The sequence below is a fragment of the Myotis nattereri genome, assembly GCF_964212035.1.
Source record: "Myotis nattereri genome assembly, chromosome: 7".
Taxonomy (NCBI): Eukaryota; Metazoa; Chordata; class Mammalia; order Chiroptera; family Vespertilionidae; genus Myotis; species Myotis nattereri.
Window position 1 is genome coordinate 64,635,052 of NC_138082.1, and position 13,581 is coordinate 64,648,632.

Below are 13,581 nucleotides of genomic sequence, written 5' to 3' on the forward strand. Positions count from 1 at the left end.
ATTATTAATTTGATTTAAACACACACATACCCTATGGAGACTTTCCATTGCTCTTAGAATATAAAAAACCTAAACACAGCCTACACAGCCCTGCCTGCCTTACCAGCCTCACCTCATGCCTCCCGCTCTTGAACTGTCTGCTGTATCCACACTAGTCTCCTTTCAGGTTTCTCTAGCCTCTGAAATCTTCTGTTTATGCTAGCCCTTCCATATGGAATGTTTCTGGCCCATTACTGCTCCCCAGCCCCGTCCCTGGGCTGATTTATCATTAGGCACAGTAGGCACAAATGCCTAGGGCTTATAATATTTTAAGGTTCCATGAAATGTTTTAATTTCTTTTTTAAATATATTTTTATTGATTTCAGAGAGAGAGAGAGAGAGAGAGAGAGAGAGAGAGAGAGAGAGAGAAAGAAAGAAACATCAAGGATGAGAGAGAATCATTGATCAGCTGCCTCCTGCACGCCCCCCACTGGAGATCGAGCTGCAACCTGGGCATGTGCCCTTGACCAGAATCGAACCTGGGACCTTTCAGTCCGCAGGCTGATGCTCTATCTACTGAGCTAAACCAGTTAGGGCTGTTTTAATTTCTTATAAAATAATACAAAAAAACCTTTTAGTCCCATTAAATGTTTTAATGTATAATGTTAACATATTTGTCTTCATATCAATATAATTGCAAAATATAAATTTATATATTTTCTGGAGGCAGGAGACATGAAGTCAAAAGAGTCTAGAGCCCACAAAAGTCATAATGTTGTCCCTGCCTGTCCTCCTTCCCAATTCCACTTGGCCCTGTGGATCCCATTCATCCCTCAGATCTCAGCCTGATTCAGAATACAAGAAGTCCCTGTATATGTTCTTCCATCACCTTGTAATACGGAAATGAAATAAATTATTGTGTGATTTTGTATTTAATGAAATCAGGAACCATGTCTACCTTGTCTGCCACTATCTCCCCAGCATGAAGACTTGTATGAAGTGATGTGAGACCCTGAAGGGCTGAGAATTTTCTACTGTGCTCTCAAGTCCTTGTTCAATTTTCTGATGCTGGATTTCCTACTTATTATTTAATTTCTTATTGATTCAGTTTCCTCATTTTAAAAATGGGGATAATAATGGAGTTATGAGTTAGAACTGTACCTAGTATATAGTAAACACTATTTAAAGGTTTACTTATTCTCATTCATGTTATTAGATGATTACTATTATTTTTATTACTATTATCATCATTATTATTCCATACATTGGGTGAGGTAAGTGAATGTTTGGTTTGTTAATTCTTTCCCTTTTACTATCTATTATGGAAATATGTTTTAAAAGGGTAGGGTCATTTTAACTTAGTTACAAATTTTTAGGAAAGAGAGAAAATAGCTACAACGATAGAAGGAAACTGAGATTTTGGTACCTGAAAATACATAATTATCCATGAATTAAAGACTTTAGGACTTTCAAAATATCCACACTAACCAGTTCATAATTTTACATGATGATATCAGGCTAGAAGAATATTTTCAGCAAAGAATAGTAAATCAGAATTCTCTCAAACATAAATTTCCATGAAAATCTCATAAAAATGAGATGTGGCATTCATTATCTTTTTTATTATTATTTTTTATTTTTATTGATTTCAGAGAGGAAGGGAGAGGGAGAGATAGAAACATCAATAATGAGAGAGAATTATTGATCGGCTGCCTCCTGCATGCCCTCTACTGGGGATCGAGCCCGCAACCCGGCATGTGCCCTTGACCAGTATGGAACCTGGGACACTTCAGTCTGCAGGCTGATGCTCTATTCACTGAGCCAAACCGGCTAAGGCTGTTATCTTTTTTAAAACAAAAATCTTACCTATTTCCCCTGAATAGATGTAGAGACACAGCTGAACACAATTTTCAACAGTGATATTACTTTCTTGGTGTTACAATTTTTTATACATAATCCCGTCTACAGGCAAATAAATATACATACCCAAAGCAGTAAAAATAAAATAAAACCACAGGACCTGAAAAACTACCAAGGGTTTTTGTTTTGGTAAACATTTATGTTACCATTTAAACTTCAGACTCCTGAGATGGTCCTTGGTATAAAGTGACAGCTTCTGGTTTGATTCCCTCTGGTATTTCAAACGATACTCGCCAACCTAAAGACCAGTGTTTGGAGGCTGTATGGCTGGCTATGTGCGTCAATGTCCCAAGGCTTTGCCTCAGGCCTATAATCCCCCCTAATCATTATTCACAATCCCTCAGAAAAGCCTCAAGCTAAAACTGTGATTGCTATTGCTATTTAGAACTAAACTTGCATACTCGTTTTTGAAAATCATTTCTTCTTTCCCAATTTATTTTTTTGTCTCATTCTTGCACCTATAGAGATCCACTAAAGTAAGCATGAAAACCTAGAGCCATAGGCAATCTGTTTGGACTGCTGCTTTCTTCACTAATTTATTAAAAAGGTATTTTAATAACAAAAATACTTAGGGACTGCATTGCATAATACATGCAACTGGATATATAAAGTCCTTCAAGGGGATATGAAAAGCAGTGATAATGGAGAAGAGTTTGGTAAATTCAGAATTTTGTAATACAGTTGTCATAAGACATCGTTTATTCAAAAATCCAAAATAAATTTTTTTAAATGCAAAAATGAATTGAGGGATGCAATGGTTCCTGAAAATCAGAGAATAAGCCAGAGTTAAATCACACCACAAATTTCTTTAACTAGACCTTTCACTCTTTTTTTTTTTTTTAACTTAGGATGTCAAAATATTATTTCTTGCCATCTATTCTGCCTAAAGTTCCCATTCTTGGCTTATTTCTAGGATTGAACATTGCAATCCTTTCTCTTTCTTCCCATAATTCTGTCTGCTTGAGTGATAGTGAAATACAACGTCTTACTGAGGGAGGGCTATATGTCTCAGACTCTCTGGATTAGCGTCAGTTGCCTTACCTCTATAAAAGGGATAATAATAGTTCTTACCGCAAAGTATATGTGAGGATTAAATGAGACAAACGATAGAAGATATTAAGTAGATTCTCTGGTTTAGAGTAGGCACTCAATAATTGTTACTTATTGTTGTTAATAATGATAACTTTTTAGAACCTTTTAAATGTCTTCTGAGAAAACTGTAAATAAAAACCATTTGCATGACTTTGGACAAATGTGAGTTAAACTCTCTGTTCTTTTGTTTTCTCATTTCTGATACCTTAAAAAGTAATTAGATATTAATCACATAAAACATGTAAATATGCTGCTATAAAAAAAGAAGGAACTTTTAACATCTGCAACAACATGGATGGAACTGGAGAACATTATGCTAAGCGAAATAAGCCAGTCAGAGAAAGATAAATATCACATGATCTCACTCAATATGTGGGATATACTGATCAACATAATTTGATGAACAAGAATAGATCAATCTAGAGACGAATGGTAGGGAGGAGGGGGGGTTAGAGAGCAACCAAAGGACTTGTATGCATGCATATTAGCATAACCAATGGACATAGACACTGGGGGCTTGCCTGGGGTAGGAAGGGCTGGGGCGGGGTCAATTGGGGAAAAAGAAGACAAATGTAAAACTTTAGACAATAAAAGAAAAAAAAACATATAAAATTTTGTATTCCATCTAAACCAAGGATTCAAAAAAAAAAAAAATCTGCTACGTTTCTAGAGAGGCATATGTCAAGTTTTATTCAAAAGTCTTGAAAAATCCCCCATTAATGTAGTAAAACAATTTGCAATTTAGGACAGTACCTTCTGAGGACAGAAAAATAATATCTATATTGTGGTGTAAAAAGAGTTATAGCTTCTAATAAGGCTTATCTTCAGTAAAAATGGAAACTGAGGCTTTTTATTGATATAACTTTAGCAACAAAAAAGTATGGGTCATAGATCTATGTACATTTAAAGCATGAAAAATTAGTAACACATTTTTTTTTTGGTCACAAGTAGTCAGTATATTAAATTCTTATGGAGGCTATTTTAAAATTCTAAATTACGAAACACTAATCTTAGCTAATGTTGATGTTTGGTATAACATTATAAGTATGTTGTAGTGGAAGTCAATGATTTCAGCAAGAAAAACTATGGCAGATGTAAAATACAGGTTAGGTAAAACGACCTTTAGAGTAACTCTCATACTGAAATATTAATAGATGAAATAACTTAATGTCTGCATTTGCTTCAACATACCTCAAGAGTTTTAAAAGAAAAATATTAGCCATGAGTTGTTAATTATTGAGGCCAGATTGAAATACATGGGGTTTATTATACTACTAGAGGCCCGGTGCATGGATTTGTGCACTGGTGAGGTTCCATGACCTGGCCTGTGCCCTCTCGCAATCTGGGACCCATCGGGGGATGTTGGAGAACTGGTTTCGGCCCGATCCCCACAGACCAGGCTGAAGGACCCCTCTAGTATGCATATAAGATCTTTGGTTAATCTCTCCCCACCCTCTCCCCTCACCCCTCCTCTCTGAGATTCATCAGTCTGTCCCATGTTTCCATGCCTGTGCGTTGAGCATCTGTCCCCTGGTGGTCATTATGCATTATAGCTACTGGCTGGTCAGCCAGTTGGCTGGTCACTTAGGCTTTTATATCTATAGAGTAGATTCTCCCAAATCTTCTATGTTTGAAACTATCCATAATAAAGTTTTTTAGAAAAAGCCAATGCACATACAGACACCAAATTCAGAATCCATGAAGATGACAGAATGATTTAACCTCATAAAATGCCAAGCTTACATGGCAAAATTAAAATACATAAAATAAAACAAAACATAAAAAGAGGAAAATGAGGGAAAACATAATTGTAACATGTGATTTACAGTGTTAATATTCATAATATGATTCTTGATTCTTTGCAATCAAAAAAATCCATTAAAAAGCCTAAGAAAAATTTGAAATGGGGCATAAATGAGATGGTCATAAAAGAAAAATAATGGACAAATGAAAGTATAAAAAGACATTTATCTCACTAGCAATCAAGTAAATGAAAATTAAAATACCATATACTTTTCTCATATCAGATTTATGTAAAACAGAAACAGTTACTATCAAATGACAAAACTACAGTGAAAGTGGCACTCTTCTATACTGCTGGTAAAAATGCAGTTGGTAGACTTTCAGTATATTTACTCTTTGATCCACCAATTCCCTTTTTTAGAATATACCATAAGCTAGTATTTTCCAAAGTGTTAAGAGGGATGTTATCAGGTGTGTATTATGTGTATGTGTGCAAGTCTAAATTTAATTTGAAATGTAAGTGTATACAATGGCACTTAAATATATTCCCCTTTAAAAATTTCCTTTTGCTTTTTATAACATAGACTTTATTTTTTAGAGACGTTTTGGACTCGGCAAAGTTGAGTGGAAACTAGAAAGATTTCCCATATGCCCCCTTCCCACACATGCACAACTTCTCCAACTCTCAACAGCCCAAAGACAGGTTTTATTTTAAGAAAGGATTCTATAATCAAATAAGTTTGATTTCTAAGACCTTAGTATACTACTAAATATTGGAATTCTTCAAGATGGTGGGTAATAGTCAGTGTTTTCTTATATTGTAGGTCCTGGAACCCTTTCATCAGAGAGCATGCTTAGGAACTAAGGTTCTACAATACTTACTTTTGGAACTTGTCCTAAATATCATTAGACATGAATACAAAGATGTATGCACAAGTACATTCACTGAAGTCATGTTAACCACAGGGAGATATTGGAAACATCTCAAATACTCAATAATTGGAAAATGGGTATAAAATTTATATTATACCTTTAAATTAGATTATTATATGACCTTTGACAATGCTAATGTGGATGATATTTACTGGCATGAAAAATGCCACAACTTGCTAAGTGAAAGAAGCACTGTAGCCAAAGAGTGTTTAATTTATATCCTATTGTTGCCAGTCATAATCTTAATAGTTATATAGATATGTATTATAGATGCATCAAATTCAGCAAGAATTACAACAAAATAAAAAAAATGGTTATCTCAAGGTGGTAGGATTACTATACATTTCTGTACTATTTTATATATATATGTATATATATATATATATACATATATATATACATATATATATATATATATTTTTTTTACAATGAACATGCATTAGTTTCAGAATAGAAAATGTTTTTATAGAGGCAATGTGATTATGTGCCTTAACTCTTTGGCATTTTAATCTCTGGATGTCAGAAGATGCTTTTAATAAAAATTAAATTCACAGACAAGAAAACTATAATTATATAAATAATTCATGGAGAGAAAAACACACAATTCCTACCTTCTGGAGACAAACTTAAAAACATAACAAGTGCTGTGAGACCCAGCAGCGTAATGGAGGCAGCAAATCTCTAGGTGCTCTATGCCTTTATGAATCCCTACATAGGAGTACCTCTTCTCTCTGAAACAGAAGTGACACAGACACACGCATTAATTTAAAGGAGAGGTGGAATGAAGTCTATCTTTAAGAACATATCGGAGCTATACAGGCTGCCTGCTTTTAAATGGGGTCTCACAGGTAAACAGTTGTTATGTAACCTTGGAAAAATTATTTATCTTCTCTGTACTTCAGTTTCCTCATCTACAAATGGGGATGATAACAATAGTATCCAATCTTTGCTACAAAGAATAATATTCATAAGGTAGAACACTGCCATATACAATAGTATACGATATACATGTGGTTTAAAAAATAAATACCTGGGTAGTGTTGGTGACATTAATAGAGACCGTTCACAGAGTATATTACTGTAAGTGATATTTCACTTCATTACTTGAGTTCACATCTCAAGTAATTCTCAACTCAATGCTGTGAGGTGGATATTATTATCACTCGGCCCTCACTTCGCAAATCAGAAACTTCTGTCGGTTCCCCAAACTGTTACAAACTCATAAGAAACTGATCAATTTAACAGGAGAACACTTTTGCTGTTCCAAGTGATATTCAATGGATTGAATAAAATACTATTTACTGATACCTGGTCTATTTAACTACCAAATCACTTAAAAATGACCTATCAGTATAAAATTAAAGCAAAGAGAATTGAAAACTCATTCTGGACCCTCCATCAAGTCATAGTAGAGTGCTCATCTACTGTGTTACCAATTTCTTCTTTATATTATCTGGAGGAGGCACAGCATCACCAATGGAGTATTCTTGACAAGAATATTTAATCTAAATCTAATAATTTAAAAATTCAGAAAAATCTAAATCAAAGAACATCTTACAAACAATTGACCCAGACTTAAAAAAAAAAAAGTCAATGTCATGACACTAAAAGGCTGGGAAGTTTTTTTAGATGAAAGAAAATTAAATGGATAGGACAACTGAATACAATATATGATCCTTAATTGGCTTTTGGATCAGGGAAAAAAATAGAGCTATAATTAACGGACACTCAGAAAATTTAAAGTATAACCTTTAAAAATCTCTCTCAGTTAATATATTTAGAATGAACCTAGGTGGCATATTCTTATAAAATTGATTCATGCATTTATAGTCATCATAATTTATTAAATACCTATTCAGTGTGGTAAGCCTACAGATAACAAAAATTCTTGTAAGGAACAGACCCTAAATTATAGACTTGGGTTGGCCAAAGGGGTTAAGTGAAGGGTAATGAGGACTCTCTATCTCAGTCTGGCAAGTTAGCAAAATAGCTAAACTATCATCTGTTATATTTGGGACTCAGGCCATCTTCCTACTGAAGTATTTTCCCTTCTACTGTAAGGCAAACAGTCAGAAGGCTGAAGTAGGCTGCTGCTTCATGCAGCCTTCGTTCCACAAGACAGAGCGGCACATCAGGAAGCAGAGGAGGGAGAAAAGATAGCTTTGCCAAAAGCGCTTCTTTCTGTCTGTGGCTGAGAATCAGATGATTTGGAGCCTGGCAAGATTAAAGAAGCCAAATTATAAATGTTTTACAATGATCTTTTATTTATTTTTTGAATAAATTATTTGCATAATACAGAATTTGAAAGATATAAAAAAGCAGTGAAAAATTTCTTTTCCAGCCTTGTTTCCCAGACATCTGCTTTCCCTCCCCAAAGGCAACCTGATCCAGATTCGTGTCTTCTTCCAGAAATGTTTAATGCATTGCCTTATCTAAACAAGTTTTTACAGACATGGAGCAAGTTATACACATTGTTCTTACTTTGCTCTCTTCACATGATGTTTTGTCAATTGATCATTTCAGGATATATAGAGCTGCCTTATATATTCTTATTATAAAGTTTATGGCATAAAATCTATAAATAGGCAAGAATGTAAGAGGGTAAAATAGATGTTTTCCTATGCAGAGGAAATAGATTCTGCCCCACAGCCAGGAAAGAGCATCTAGATGTCTGAGTATAGAGCGCTGGAGGTAATGTCTTAGGAAGGTAGCTGGGAGGGTTGTCTGAAGACATCTTTGGATTTTACAACACCAGTGTATTGTGTGTATTGTGGCAGAGCACCTGAAAAGTTCCTGAAGCCTATGAGTGGACTGCAAAAGTTTGAAGACTGATCCGGCAGACAAAAAGGAGACTGAGGTTTAAGAAAACGCAGCAAAGAGTGCAAGGTCCTTACAACTGGAGACCATGGCAAAGACATGGCAGTATGTTCAGTATGAGGCTCAGCAAGAAGAACCACATCTCAGTAGGTGCTGGCATATGGTGCCAATATGCAAGGGCCAACCAGTAACTCAGCAGAGACCAGCAAGCAGAGGGAAGAGTGTGGAATCCCATACTTACCCACTAACGCCAGAATGATATGAGTCTTCCAGAAACTTGAAGGAGAGTGGAAGGAAAGGAGAAAGTAAGGGGTAGGGAAGAAATTTAATTTAAAGCCTAAATTGACTCAATTTTATTTCAGAAATGACCAAGCAACTACCAATTGGTAAGATTAAGTTTTACTTTATCTGTGGAAATGGTGATGACAGGGTGTGTATTGCAGGGGCTGGGATGGAGGCATTGGGGATGTGGAAGAGAGGAATTGGGAGGAGACAGACAATGATGACCAGGAAAAGGTGTTTGTGAGGTAAGTAAATTATAGCTATAGACAAACAATGTTTTACATATTTGAGAGAAACAACTATAAAACTTAAATTTATATTGCCAGCTCATAGGGCTGTTAGTATACAATGAAATGGTTGTGTAAAAAGGTGCAAACAATAAGTGATGTAATTTTCTGATTACTATTGCTGATAGTGTTCTTTCTTTGACTTTTCACCAAGCTCTGGGGATCTTTAATTCAGTCTCATAAATCCAGATTTTCTTATGCACACTCACTCCAAAGAGTATTAGCGTTGAAGTGAATTCTGGGTTCAAATTCTACCTTTGTCACCCACTAGCTGTATCAATTTGGGGAAGTACCTTGACTTCTCTGAGTCTCTTTATGATCTTTATTCATAAAACACACACACACACACAAACAAAAATAGCCGAAACCGGTTTGGCTCAGTGGATGGAGCGTCGGCCTGCGGACTGAAAGGTCCCGGGTTCGATTCCAGTCAAGGGCATGTACCTGGGTTGTGGGCACATCCCCAGTGGGAGACGTGCAGGAGGCAGCTGATCGATGTTTCTCTCTCATCGATGTTTCTAACTCTCTATCTCTCTCCCTTCCTCTCTGTAAAAAATCAATAAAATATATTTTAAAAAAAATAAATAAAAAAACACAAATAAAAAAAACCGACACAGTGCGATAATAAAAAATCATCTCAAACATGCATTAAGTAAAATAATGAAACTTACATAGTACATTGGCCCAACGTTCGTGGATCTACTTACTTTCCTTAATGTTTCAACTAAGTTGTCCAGTGTTTGATTTGGAAAATTTGATCACCTTATTATATGTCATAATTATAAGAGCTTGAGCTATGTAACATATGGCTCTCAGTTATTGTTTTCAGGCCAACCCAGTAATACATATCACCACATGCTGTGAAGGAAGCAGGTCTGGATGGTAATAAAACCATTTAAATGCAAAATATATAATATGTGAACAGCAATCTCCTCAAATCTTACTCTGGGACAGAGTATAGAACTGAATATGGTAATTTCCCATTTTCTCCAGAGAAAAATTTATTTTTAAGAAAAATCTTTATCTCAAATCTAACAAATGCTTAAAAAATGAAACTATAAATTCAATAAAAATAAAATAAAAAAGTTAAAACCATATAGTAGACAATAAAATCAACACCGTTGACTTCTGGTTAAAGGTGGCAGATTGAACATACACATTTAACTTCATTCCCTTTCAAAACCACACTAAAATACAACAGAATATTAAATATTTTATTAAAAAGAATAAGCCAAGAAAAAAAAGCAGAATAGAGATGAATGACAGTAACCAAAATTGGGGAGCTAGAAGGCAGAAAACTATAGCTAACTGGCTATAGCTGAATCCCAAGCAAGTTGAATCCTAAAGCAGCAGTAGGCAAAGGCAAGAAGCAATTTAACTTGTACTAGTTTCCAAAAAAACTTAGGAATTAGGGGGACCCAGATTTATGAAAGTTAGTTAAAGGTGGGAATCAGAGCAAACCTCTTTGGCATTCTATTTAAGAATTTGTCTTTTACATTCCCTTTCTACTCTTCACAAGTGGACAAGAACTTCTCCCTCTTTCATCCTAGCAGAGTTCCTGAACTGGGAAATTTGGAGGAATTCTGAAGGGCAGAGTGCTCAAATGAAAAGAGAACTGAGTGACATTTTACATGCTGAATATTGAGACTCCCACTTCTCTTCTATTTGGTTTGCAGAATGCTACTAGCCCATTTTATAACTTCTAGGCAGGAGAGTAAAAACTTCTTTGGTGAATCTAACTGAACTGAAAAGGAAGATATTCACTAAAATAATATTGGGGTTCTGAATAAATAGCATAGTTGGATTTAGGGAATTCACAGTTATTAAGCCCCAATTATGTGTTATCTACACATTTACCTTTCTTACTACCTTAAATGTGAGCTGACAGTCAAAGACCACCAGACATCCGAGGAAAGCCCCTCACATGAAAGATGAAGCCTTAAAACAAACAAACAGGAAATAGAACTATTTGGGGAAATACTAGTAAAGTTTCCAGAAAAAGTATCCTCAAAGATATGAGAGGACTACATCCATGAAACAAAAACAAGTTGATATTTTTTTTATAAAAAGGAACAAAGAAACTGTTTCTGAGAAACAAAATTACATTAGAAATGGAAACCTAAAGGTTGGATGATATCCCAGAAAGAAGAGACTAAGAAAAGTCTCTTTTTCAAAGGAACATAGGAGAAAAAGGATAAGAAAATTAGACCAATCTAGAGGTTCAGCATCCAGATAACAGAAAGAAAAGAGAACGTGGAGAGAAAGAAATAATCAAAGAAGCAATTCATGAAAACTTGCCTGAATTAAACAACATTAATTTGCAGATTAAAAGGACTCACTGGGTGTCTAGTCAAATAGAACCCCAACAAGGCACATCATAATAAAGTTTAAGAACTCTTGAAAAAATAGAAAATAGTGGGAAAAAATGTAGAACAAAAATTAGATTGTTTTTCAACTTTTAAACACCAAAAGACAATGGAGTGAGAATATAAAAATTTTGAGAGAAAATAAATTCCAAACCACAAAGTCTGTTTTCAGCCACAAAATCAATCAAATGTCTAAAGCATAAAGGCATTTTACAGAGCGAAGATCAAAGCTATTGTTAGAAGTGCTCCATCAAAATGAGAGAGTAAATGAAGAAGGAAAGACATTAAAAACAGAAGATCCAATTCAAAGCAGGGACAAAAAGAAACCCCAAGGTGATAATATAAAGACATCTGCTTTATGTGGGACAGAGATTACAGCTGAGTCAGAAACAAGTACACAGGAAGCCAAGCAAATGAAAAATATGACAATTATTATTGTTAGGGAAAGCAGAGAATTTGATACATAGTATGGTTATTAAAAGTCATCAGACTGAAAAGATGGCATATTTGTGGTGATGGTGTAGGGGGCATAAATATCTAAATCTACATCTCCCATAGTGGCACAGTAATGGATTATCTGAAGCTGAAAATATCAAGAAGTAGAAATACAATCATGTTATTTAGAGATATTATTTTTCATAAATACCAGAGGAAACAGAAAAAAAAAAAGTAAAAAAGTGATTGCTTCTGGGAATTTGAAAAATAGTAAAAGGAAGTACAAAGCAAGGACCTGTTTCTTTCTTTTTTTTTTTTTATAAGTTTTGTAGGACTAATTGATTTTTTAAACTATGTGCATGTGTAACTCTGATAAATATAAAACAAAACAAAAACAGCATAAAAGTTAACATCAACCATGATCTGTGGAAACATGGTAGGCGTTTATAAATTCGTAAATGTGGTTGCATGAATTGAATTATACAACCTTATAGGGTAAATTTCTAGGAAACAGCTGTTGCACCAAGTATCTGCTATGACAGACAGCACATCACACATCCCTAAATATTACTGCTAATTGGTGACAATGAAAATAAAAAAACAGGCACTGCAGTGGGTTCTGGACTCCCTGGGTTTAAATCTTAGCTCTGCCTCTTTCCAGTTACATCATCTTTTCATTTGCTTGGTTTCCTGTGTACGTGTTTCTGACTCAGCTGGAACCTCTATCCCACATGAAACAGATATTAAACCCCATGGATAAGATAGTAAACCATTTTTTGTTTAAGTTTCTTTATCTGTAAAAATCCTTAATTCATAGGAATGTTGTATCAATTGATATAGGAATAATGCTTAGCACAGTGCCTGATATAAGGAATGGCTAATAAATGTTAGCTACTTAAATTGCTAACATTGGGACATTTTATTTTACACAGACCTTGAGACATTTTATTTTCCACAAATTTCTTGTTCACCCTCCCCACAGACTCAGACTCAATTATCACCCTAAAATCAATGATGCCTGGTTCACTTCAAAAAATAGAATAGAAATAAATGTCATACCTAGAACCATTTCTCTTTTCTTACCCATTGCTGCTTCCCTTTTCTTTTAGGGCAGCTTGGAGCAGGGTTTGTAACCGGAAGACCTACTTTGGGTAGGTCATTTAGCCCCTCTGAATATCCATGTTCTCATCTGAAAGGTGGAGATGATAATATCTGCTAGAGTGGACATTTGAAGTTTGCCACCCACCATGCTTTACTGCTACTTTTGGTAACTGCATGCTGACTTTCCTTTGGACAACTCACCTACTTCCCAGCTCTAGAAGTGAGTCTAATTGCCAAAGCAGTCAAAGTGTCTAGCTATTGCTCTGTCCACAGTGAGGTGTCCAAAGATGGGCATCAACCAAATCAGTAACAGTGATACTCAAAAACGTCAGGACCACCAAAGAGTGAAAGAGACTATGGAGCCGATCCGGAGGGAAAGAGTTGGGAGCCTGGAATTGGCCTATTTAAAAGCCATCCCATCTTATGAACCCAAATGTCCCTTTTTAGCCCAAGCCTCTGTGTGTGTGTGTGTGTGTGTGTGTGTGTGTGTGTGTGTGTGTGTGTGTGTGGTAGGAGAAGAGAAAAAGGGAGGGGGTGAGGAAGAATGCTCTTCATTGTAATAAAGTAAGTCTTAACTCCTATCTACATTATAAGTTATACTAGAGGCCATGCACCAGTGGGGTCCC

At 35.3% G+C, this 13,581-nt stretch overlaps 1 protein-coding gene across 1 annotated transcript in view; it reads right to left on the bottom strand.

Annotated features, from left to right (window-relative positions):
• MBD5 (methyl-CpG binding domain protein 5) overlaps positions 1-13,581 on the bottom strand; it is a 402,271-nt gene that overhangs the window by 147,602 nt on the left and 241,088 nt on the right. The window contains exon 4 of the mRNA XM_081096408.1: positions 6,279-6,398. The gene's annotated coding sequence lies outside the window, so the exon portion shown is untranslated. The remainder of the gene's footprint in view (positions 1-6,278; positions 6,399-13,581) is intronic.